The sequence below is a fragment of the Meles meles genome, chromosome 5 (genome assembly GCF_922984935.1).
Source record: "Meles meles chromosome 5, mMelMel3.1 paternal haplotype, whole genome shotgun sequence".
Classification (NCBI taxonomy): Eukaryota; Metazoa; Chordata; class Mammalia; order Carnivora; family Mustelidae; genus Meles; species Meles meles.
The window spans coordinates 90,291,240-90,300,736 of record NC_060070.1 but is presented as its reverse complement, the minus strand read 5'-3'; the positions used below and the strand labels follow the sequence as shown (position 1 = coordinate 90,300,736).

Below are 9,497 nucleotides of genomic sequence, written 5' to 3'. Positions count from 1 at the left end.
GACGAGGGCTCCCATCCTCCCACCACCCAGGCCTTCATCTCCTCACCTGTGATCAAGCTTGCACTGGGAGCTTCTGAGAAATGCTAGATGCCCACGTACACCTGTGACAGTCATGGCTCCTTCCGGAAGGGGGGTGATGCTCCCAGAACCTATTTCCAGAAGGGCTTCAAAAGGTCTGGGCTGAGTGAAACTGATCACATTTTCACCTAGAACCCTCTGCCCCAGGGGGGAGGAAGCTAGGAATGATGAGGCTTGAGGTGGGGTATTACTGGAAGACCATAATGGGAGGGTTGTAGGCTCCTTGTACACATTCTTTCACCTCATCCTTCACTAGGCTGACCCCAACCTTGCTCCTTATGTTTTGGGGCAGGGGTGAAAGACAAGATCTAAGTCTGGCACTCCATTCCAAAACACGAGGGAAACTGAGGTTTGCCACGTAGTAGTTTCTATAGCAACAGCCCACTGTCTGGGACCCTACTACATCTTTCCTAGACTCTGGGAAAGACAGCATGCTGCACGCCTCTCCTTGGGGTAAGAGAAACCACGGGGTGTATCATAGTGAGCTGTAGTTCGTGACATCTCTGAGTTAGAAGAAGAAGAAGGAAAAAAAACCCAACTTGCTGAAGAGGAAGAAACGAAGTGGAACTTAAGTTCCAAGTCAAAAAGCCATGGCCACGTACACAAGCCAGCACCCACAGAGTGGGACTACAAATCCCGGCGTTCCTGGCGGAGCCGACGGGAGGGACTACATTTCCCCGCGGGCGCCGCGGTAGGCCCGCGAGGGGCGGAGCGGGGCGGGGCGGACCGCGGGGGCGTGTGCTGCCCTCTGCCGGGCGCGGCGGGAAGTGGGTGCGGATTGACAGGGGGAGCCCCGGCGCCGGGCGCGGGGCTCGGTGACAGCAGAGGCGGCGGCCGCGGGCTGGACCTAGGGAGCGGCGGCGGCGGCGCCGACGGCAGCTGGAAGGGCGGACGGGGCGGGCCTCCCTGGTGGCGCGGAGCCGGAGGAGTCCGGGAGGGGGCGGCAGGCGCTGCTCGCGGGCCGGACACCTGAACTTGGGACAAGTTGCCAGAGCCGCGGGGCACAGGCGGCGGACGGATTGACCTTCAGAGCTAGGTGAGCGGGACCGGGGGGCAAGGGGTGCACCGAGGGCCCGGAACCCCGGACCCAGGCTCCCCCGCCCCCACTGTGGGTGCGGGAGACAGGTGGGTGGATGGGGGTGCCAGCTGAAGAGGGGACAGGGAGTGTGTGTGCCGCGCCGCCACCCGCTCTGCGGTCCGTCTAGTCCGGGACTCTTCGCACATGGCCGGAGCGGAGCTGCCTGCGGAGCCCGGGAGCCCCTCCGGCCCCTCACTGCAGGCCCGGGCCGGGGGCGGCTTCTCCGCGACCTTATGTAACCAGGCGGGAGGGGCCGGGGCGGGCATGGGCCTTCCCGACTCGAGAGCTGGGAGTCGAAGGGGCGGGAGGCGTGGGAGTGAACTTGCAACAAGTTTGAGGGACGTGTGGGCCTTGCGCCTACTCCTTCTCCACCGGAGGCGGCTGGGGCGGGTGGTACCGGGGAGGGCGCCGGAGGCCCGGGAGGTGTGCGGGGACCGAGTTCGCCCCGGCCAGGCCCAACCTGGATGGTCCCGGGGAGTGGGAGGGCCGGGACGGCGCCACGCCCCCGGGGCTGGGCTGCTGGAGCGGGGCGGGTGGAAGTACCATCCCTCCCTCCCTTCCCGTCTCTTCCTCCCCCTCGGTGTCTTAAGAAGCGGCGTGTCCCCTGGTATCCTGAGCTCAGTCTTCTTCTCCCCTTTGCATTAACTCCGCGACCTCTGGGAACCCCAGCCCCAGAGTTTACGCTTCGCGCGCCCCTCTTTCTGCTCCCGGGAGCTCCCAGCCGTCTGCCCGCCCCTAAGTACCCCCCACCTTCTTGGTCCAGAATCCCGGAAAACACGCCCCCTCCCCCTTATTCCAGGAGTTCGTATAGCCCAACCTCTTGACGTCCCGCCCTGGAAATCAGCGCGGGGTCTCCTCCCCACCTCCCCAAACCCGGTTCGGCCACAGGGGCATAGCTCGTGCACTTCCCTCCTCGAAGAGAGCGGGTTGATGCCAGCTTCGTCCCCGCCCCTCGGCCCCTTCCCGGCCCGGGGTTCTGGCTTCACGCACCGCTGCCCCGAGCTGCTCCGGTTTGCGCGAGCAGGTTCGCGCCGCAGCCGCCTGGCGCGCCCCAGCCCCGCGCCGGCGGGGAAGGAGGGAGGGCGCCCGGGGCGGGGCTCCTCTGCATGCGCACCCGCAGTGTCCCCAGCTCCCCCTCCCCGTTCCCTGGCGGCCGCTCACTGCGGAGTCCTTCCCACCCCAGTCCACTCCAGCCGGGATTCTCTCGCCTGTCTGTTCCGGGGACGGTTTGGCTATGTTTCTGGTCTGGACTTGAGCGCAGTGCCTCCTTTGGCATTACGCCCGCAGGAAGTGTCCGTGAATTACCGCGCAGCCCCCACTCTGAGTGAGGGAGTCTTAGTCCAGCTGAGAAAGGGCAAGGCCCGTTCAGGCCCTTAGTGATACTTCTCAGATGTGGGCTTAGACCACTGCACCCGCCCAGTTCAAGATTCCACTGGCCCAGGACCTGGCAATTCTTGGGGCGGGGGGTGGGGTGGGGTCGGGGAGGGGGGAAGGTGGGGGAGGAAGGTGGCTCTGGTTTCCTCTTGGGCGGCCAGATGGGGTTGGCTCAGATCGGAATGTAGTTCCTGGCTCTTTAGCCTGTTTGCTCTGAGGCCCTCTCTGTGCCCAGCCTGGTGGAGAGCCTCCAGGCCCTGCCCTCAGGCAGATAACAGTCTAGGGGAGAGATGCCAGCAATAAAGGCTGGTCTTAGGGGCGCCTGGGTGGCTCAGTGGGTTAAGCCACTGCCTTCGGCTCAGGTCATGATCTCAGGGTCCTGGGATCGAGTCCCGCATTGGGCTTTCTGCTCAGCAGGGAGCCTGCTTCCCTCTCTCTCTCTCTCTGCCTGCCTCTCTATCTACTTGTGATCTCTCTCTGTCAAATAAATAAATAAAATCTTTAAAAAAAAAAATAAAGGCTGGTCTTAGACGCAGCGGAAGGGGAGAGCCTGGTAGTGTGCTAGTACCATGCCTCAGTTTCCCCAGCTATAGGAAAATGAACAATTCACTTGGCCCTCTTCTTTCTGCCTACCCCCCCCCCCCCCCCAACCGTGGACCCTGGGGTAGGAGAGTCAGGAACTAGAAAGCATAAATGAGAGGCTGTTTGTGTGACTCTGTGCTCTGTCTGCTTCTCTGGAAGGGAGCTGATACTGCTTACAACTCAGCTCTGGGAGGTACGGGCGAATGGGAATCCTGTTCCCGGTCCCGTGGAGGTAGTGCAGGGCATGGGGCAAGGGACCCCCCCCCCCCCCCCCCCCCGAGTGAGCACCAAATCCATGGAGAACCCGCTGGGCTGCTGAGGGCTGAGGGTTGGGTGACTCACAGTCAGAGGTGGGCAGGGGGTGGGCCAGGGCCTGGGATGATGGGGCTACCTAGGGCCCACCCCCATGGCCAGTCAGCCCCCTTTGAGCCTAAAGGCTGGAAAGTAGGTAGGAGGGGCCTCCCACCCTTCAGGGCTGGCTCTCCTTTGGGGGTCTGGCTTCTGGCCCTCATCCCTCTTGGGGCTTTGTTTATGGCTGTAATTGTATCATTAGCTGGGGTTTTATAGAGTTACTTAGCACCTGCCCCCACAGGGCGTGGCCCAACCACCCCCTGGCTTCTGTCTCTTCCTTTTCAAAGTCAACTTGGTTTCTGCCCATAGCAGGGGTTTCCCCAACCGCAGCTGGCATGAGAGCCAGGTTGGGCCTTTGTCCTAGGGATGGAGGGCCGTCAGCACTTTGGGCCCAGCTTGGGGCTGCCCTGGAGATGACCGTGGAAATGGGGTTGACCTCCTCTGATGCTGAGGAAGAGAGGTCAGGATTTTCAGAGCTGCCAGAAGTGTTGACCCCCCACGATGCTGCAGGTGGATACATAGGTAACGTGTCTATTGTCCTCTGAAAAAAGAGGGAGGAAAAGGTACTCTCCTTCTAGGCTGTTGTGAGGGTTCAGGGTAGAGCAGTGTCTGGTACGTGGTGAGTGTGTAGTGTTGCTCCGTGTTTCACTGTGGGGTGTGTGTGATTGAGAGGAGTTTGTGTGTGTGTGTGTGTATGTGTGTGGTGATGAAATGATGGGTATCTAGGTACATGTGTACAGATGAATCGTCCGTGTGTGTGTCTGTGGGAGTATAACCACACGATATGTTGATGGAATATTCATCTAGTCTCTTTATGCTATAATAGAACAACATTCTAAGAAAATTTAGTTATAAATAATAGTTGCATTTATTGTGTCTTTACTTTTTTTTTCCTTGAAGATTTTATTTACTTATTTGTCAGAGAGAGAGAGAGGTGGCGCGCACAAGCAGGGGGAGCAGCAGGCTCCCTGCCAAACAAGGAGCCCAATGTGGGACTCGATCCCAAGACCTTGAGATCATGACCTGAGCCAAAGGCAGATGCCCATCCGACTGAGGCACCCAGGTGTCTTGTGTATTTACTCTTTAGAGTGAGGTAGGAATGATTATTTTCGTTATCCAGATTCAGAGAAGTTAAGCAAGTTGCCTGAAGTCACACAGCATGGAAGTGGTACGGACTCTAACGAGGTCCAGCTTCCTCCAGAATCCATGTTCTCAATCTCTCAAGCAGGCCACTTCGGGTTTCTCAGGAGTTCGCTCTTAAAAGGTGGGCAGATGGGGGTCTGGGAACCTTCTTTGCCCCATGCAGGGTCTACTGCTCCGAGCAGGGGTGTAAACTGGCTGAGGCCTCTGCCCCAGGGCCACATCTGTCTCCTGGCTATTCTTCTGAACTCTGCTGACACAGGTGACTAAAGGACCTCTGGTGAGGACTCTCCTGACTGGCCCCGGGGAGGAGAGGAGTTCAGACAAGTCTCCCCACGTCTCCTTGGAAACCTCACACATTAACTTGCGTGCAGCCCTTGCTAGGCACTTGTTTACTAGATGTGGGGAAAGGCTGCGGCAGCTACTGAGTGAGAATGAGCATCCACCAGTCATGAGAACACAGGAGTCCCCTCCTGGCCATCCGGTATGGGTGCGCAGGTCCCACTGCTTTCAGCCTCTGTCTCCATGGCTGGGAACCTATCACCTAGCGGGGGGGCGGGGGGGGGAGTTCCCCCTCTGATGTGAACCTTCTATGGCTCTCTGGCAAAGGCAGCCAGACAGGAGAGGCTCCCCTGAGGGAAGCGCATGTGGTTCCCAGGGAGGGGGACAATGCTGAAGTCCACTCCCTAGAGCATGAGCTCAAGGCTGGCCTGGGTGGTGCGACCAGCCAGTTTCTCTTGGGACATAATCAGAGCCAGCATGTACTGAGCCCTGAGCTAAGTGCCACGTCGCCAGGAGATGGTTGAGAATAGGACCTCCAGGGCCAGGCTGCTTGGCTTGGAATCCCACCTCTGACATATCCTAGCGGTGTGACCCTGGGCCAGCTGCTTAACCCCCGCTGTGCCTCCATTTGCATGCCTGGAAAGCAAGGGTTATGCTAACACCTACTTACTAGTGCTACAGGGAGGGCTGAGTATTGTTTTTTAAGATTTTATTCATTTATTTTAGAGAGAAAGAGAGAGAACTCCAGCAGGGGAAGGGGTAGAGGGAGAGGGAGAGAGAGAATTCCAAGCAGACTCTGCGCTGAGCATGGAGCCCAACTCAGGGCTCAATCCCAGGACCATGAGCCAAAATCAAGAGTCAGATGCTTAACGGACTGAGTCCCCCAGGCACCCCATCTGGGCTGAGTATTTTGACACGTGCTGTAGGTATGAGACCTAGAATAGCTCAAATGAGACCTAGAATAGCATCGTGCTCAAAGATGTTATTAATTGTAATGGACTCTTACAGCTCATTTATTTCTCTATTTCTCATTCCCAAGTGAGGAAATAGTGGTACAGAAAGCTCTAGCGAAGAAAAAAAGACCTGTGGGTTGCAAACTGGACTCCCCTGCACATCTGACACCCTCAAAAGCAATGCCTTAAACGGAGCTTTGTAGCTTTGGTGGCCGCAGCCCCCCTCCATTCCCTGGTCACCACACCCAGCCCGGTCCCTAAGGTTAACAAGATGGAACGGACTGCAGTGCTTGAGGCATCTCTCCGGCCCCCTGCCCTGCTCCGCCCCACCCCCGGGGATTCCCTGGGTAGCGTCTGGCCTAGACACTCACTACCCACTCCTGACCCATGGCTTGCCCCTCAGCGGATGCCTCAGAAGGGCAGGGGCATGAGGGAGAGCCATTGCTGGTTTTCTTTCCTGGCTCCTAGGTGTGGGCATGAGGAGGAGGAGAGAGGAGGTCTAATACCCCCACCATGTGATGCCATGGGGATTAATCCAAAATTCCAGCGGGTTTTCCAGAAACCCATGGTCCATATTTCCTCCTCCCAGTCCCTTGTTCATGCTGTTCCCTTCTCCTGCCCACTCCCCCTGAGCTCCTCTCTCTAACCAAATCCTCTGTCCATCAGGGCACACCTTCCAGGGAGACCAGGAGATGGGTCCATGGGTCCATGACTGTAGCTTTGGCTGGATATTATGATCGCCTGGGGAGCTCTTAAAAATACTGGAACATGCCTGGATGGTTGACTTGGCAGAGCATACCAAGCTTGATCTCTGGGTTATAAGTTCAAGCCCTACACTGGGTGGAGAGCTTACTTAACAACAACAACAACAACAACAACAATTACTAGTACATCTGAATCTTGAAGGAGAAGCTCATGTTAAAAATTCCCCAAATGATTCTGATGCCCTTTTTCCAGGGCAGCGACTCTCAAATTTGAGTGGGCATCAGAATCACCTGGAATAGTTGTTAAAACGCAGATTGCTAGGGCCTTACTCCCAGGGTTCCTGACTGAGTAGATCTGGAATCAGTAGGCCTAGAAATTCCAGTAGGTCCTGGAATTTGTATTTTGGATGAGTTCTCAGGTGATGCGAATGCCGCTGGTCCCCAGACCATGGTTCGAGAACTCACTGCTTTGCAGTTTCCCAGGCAGGACCTTTCTGTCTCCTGGGTCTCTGGTTGCTTTGGGCCTCTGAGGCCTGTCTTCTTTCTGAAGCCAGGTCCCAAGGGGTGGAGACCACTGTGACACCACTTGGTGACTGCTAATCCCTGGTATGATCATATACGCAGCTGCCTTCCCCACCTTGGCTCTCTGCCCCCACCTCCCGGTAAACTGACCAGCCTTGTGGTCTTGGCACCGCCCTCTGGGACAGGTGCTCAGGAAATATTTGTTGCTTCATCAAGGTGAGATGAGGTAGACACTGAAGGACCGCACTGTCCCCAGGAGGCATCAGAACACGGAGTGGGGTCTCAAGCTCCTGTGAGAGTGCTTGGGGACAGAGTGGCATTGCTGGGTTAGGGGGGAGCTGTCCAAAGTGGTCCTTGGCTCTGCTGAAGTGAGGCCAGAGAAAGACTCACCATGTGACTTGACTTTCCTACCCCATGGTGGGCAAGTATGGCATCACTGTTGAATTGTTTCTTAACTACTAATAAAAATGATTAAACACACACAGAGAGCAGCTGAGACCTTCTCCTTCCTGACCCAGACTGGAGATGTTGGCTGGGGTTGGGGGGGGGGGGTTGTCACTGCTAGATGGAGGAGTGTCTCCATCATCTTCTAGGAGGTTCTGGGCCTTGAGGGCAGCAGATAACTGGGCCACCTTGGGGGCTCACCCCTGGGCTCTTGGGGTGGATCCTTCCTTGGAAGCTGGAGAAGTCATGATGGGAGGTGAGAAGAGGCCGTGACAGGGTCTTGGGCCCTGCAGGGAGGTGGCAGGGTGGGCTTGGCCACTGAGCACGTCAGTCAACAGATGAATGGAACCCTGCAGTGCCAACACCCTGAGCCCAGAGGCTGAATCTGTTTTGTGTGATGCTGTATCCCCAGGGTCCAGAAGAGAGCCTGGGTTCCAGTGGGAGCTCAGTCAGTTTTTATGGAGTGAGGGTCTGAGTGTGAATTGAGCCCCTGTCAAGTGCCCAGAAATGAGGATACAACAGGTCTCTGCCCTGTGGGCAGGGTATCAGCTTCACCATCTAATACTCAGGGATGGGCACAGGGCTAGACAAGGAGGAGCTCCCTGCCTCTCCCTGCGCTCTCCCTGCCTCTCCCTGTGCTCTCCCCACCCCCACCTGGCCACCTGCTCTCCCTGGGATCCAGGTCCAGCTTCACTCTGGTTTAGGGCTGACAGTCTGTCCCTTCCTGTGGAGAGTTTGCCAGTGTTCCCCACCCCCCACACACCTCCCCAGTGCTACCCGTGGGTCTCTGGGGTGGGGCTCCGGCTTATTTTCTCCTGTTTGCCAAGGGAAGTCACAGCCTGTCCTCTGCCTTGTTTATAATTGGTTTGGGGACAGCACCTGCCTCAGCTCCCCCCTACAGTCCCTGAGAGGTGCAGAGTGGCTGGGAGGTGACACACTATCCTGTCCAGCCCCTGTCGCCTCTCGTCCCCCGCCCAGCTCTGGGCAGGGGTGCTCTCAGCGGCCTCTGCGGCAGGGTGCGACTGGCTTTGCTGAGGGCTGACTGGGGCTGTGGGGATGGGGGCCTACCTAGCTGGTGCCTCCCCCATATTTTGGAGAGCAGAGGACTGAGGCCTGGGAGCATGGGGGAGCCTCTCCAGCACCTCATGGCCTGGGGCACGCTTAGGGTCAGCAGGCACGCACTGAGCACCTCCGGGGTTTCCTAGCGCTGTGCGGCTGAGCAGGATGGGTAGGAATGAGAACACAGCTCCTCCCTCAGGGCTGACAGCCCGGCGGGGAACTGCGGGAAACGCAGACAACAGAGAAAGGGGACTGGTGGAAGATAGTACAGAATTACATATAAATGAATGGAAATGTGTCCAAGCCTGGCCCTTCACTCTGAAAAACGTTCTTCCTGCGTCCAGAGAGTTTTATGAAAGAGTTGTGCCAGCTTGGTGATCTTGGCTCAGCCCTGACTACCCTCTGGGCCCCCAACAAGGCAGCTCTATTGCTTCCTGGATCCTCTTACCTGCGGGTCACCTCCACAGACCCAGAAGCTTCCCTCCTGGACAGAGTCCATCCTTCCAGGAGGACCAGAGGCTGCTGAGTGCAAGGGGGAGGCCATGGGAAGGTGCTGGCTGTCCACCTGTGGTTCGGAAGCCCTGGGTGACGGGCGGTGGGGAGATACTAACTCGGGCCCAACAACTCAGTCCTCTTTGGGCCTGCCTGTTGCTGTGCCCCCAACACTTGACCTGGGATCTGGGGCCATGATTCTGCACCTCCCCCCATCTCCTGCACCTTCTCTCCTCTGCCCCCCATGCTCCCATCCCTCTTGAACCTCCATCTACTTCCACTTGTCTGGAACACGGGCCTCAAAGTATGTCTCTCTCTCCCCCTTCTCGCCCTCGTTTTTATTTTCTCCTCCCACCTCTTGGTGTTCAGGGGGTCCCTTCGGTGCCTCCCTCGTGTCAGCCTACCAGCGCTGCTGTTGGGGGCCCAGAAGAATGGCCC

At 57.7% G+C, this 9,497-nt stretch overlaps 1 protein-coding gene across 1 annotated transcript in view; it reads left to right on the top strand.

Moving 5' to 3' along the window:
- The first annotated feature begins 847 nt into the window (after positions 1-847).
- The window catches only part of TFEB (transcription factor EB), a 54,246-nt gene continuing 45,596 nt past the window's right edge, over positions 848-9,497 (top strand). The window contains exon 1 of the mRNA XM_046005748.1: positions 848-1,114. The gene's annotated coding sequence lies outside the window, so the exon portion shown is untranslated. The remainder of the gene's footprint in view (positions 1,115-9,497) is intronic.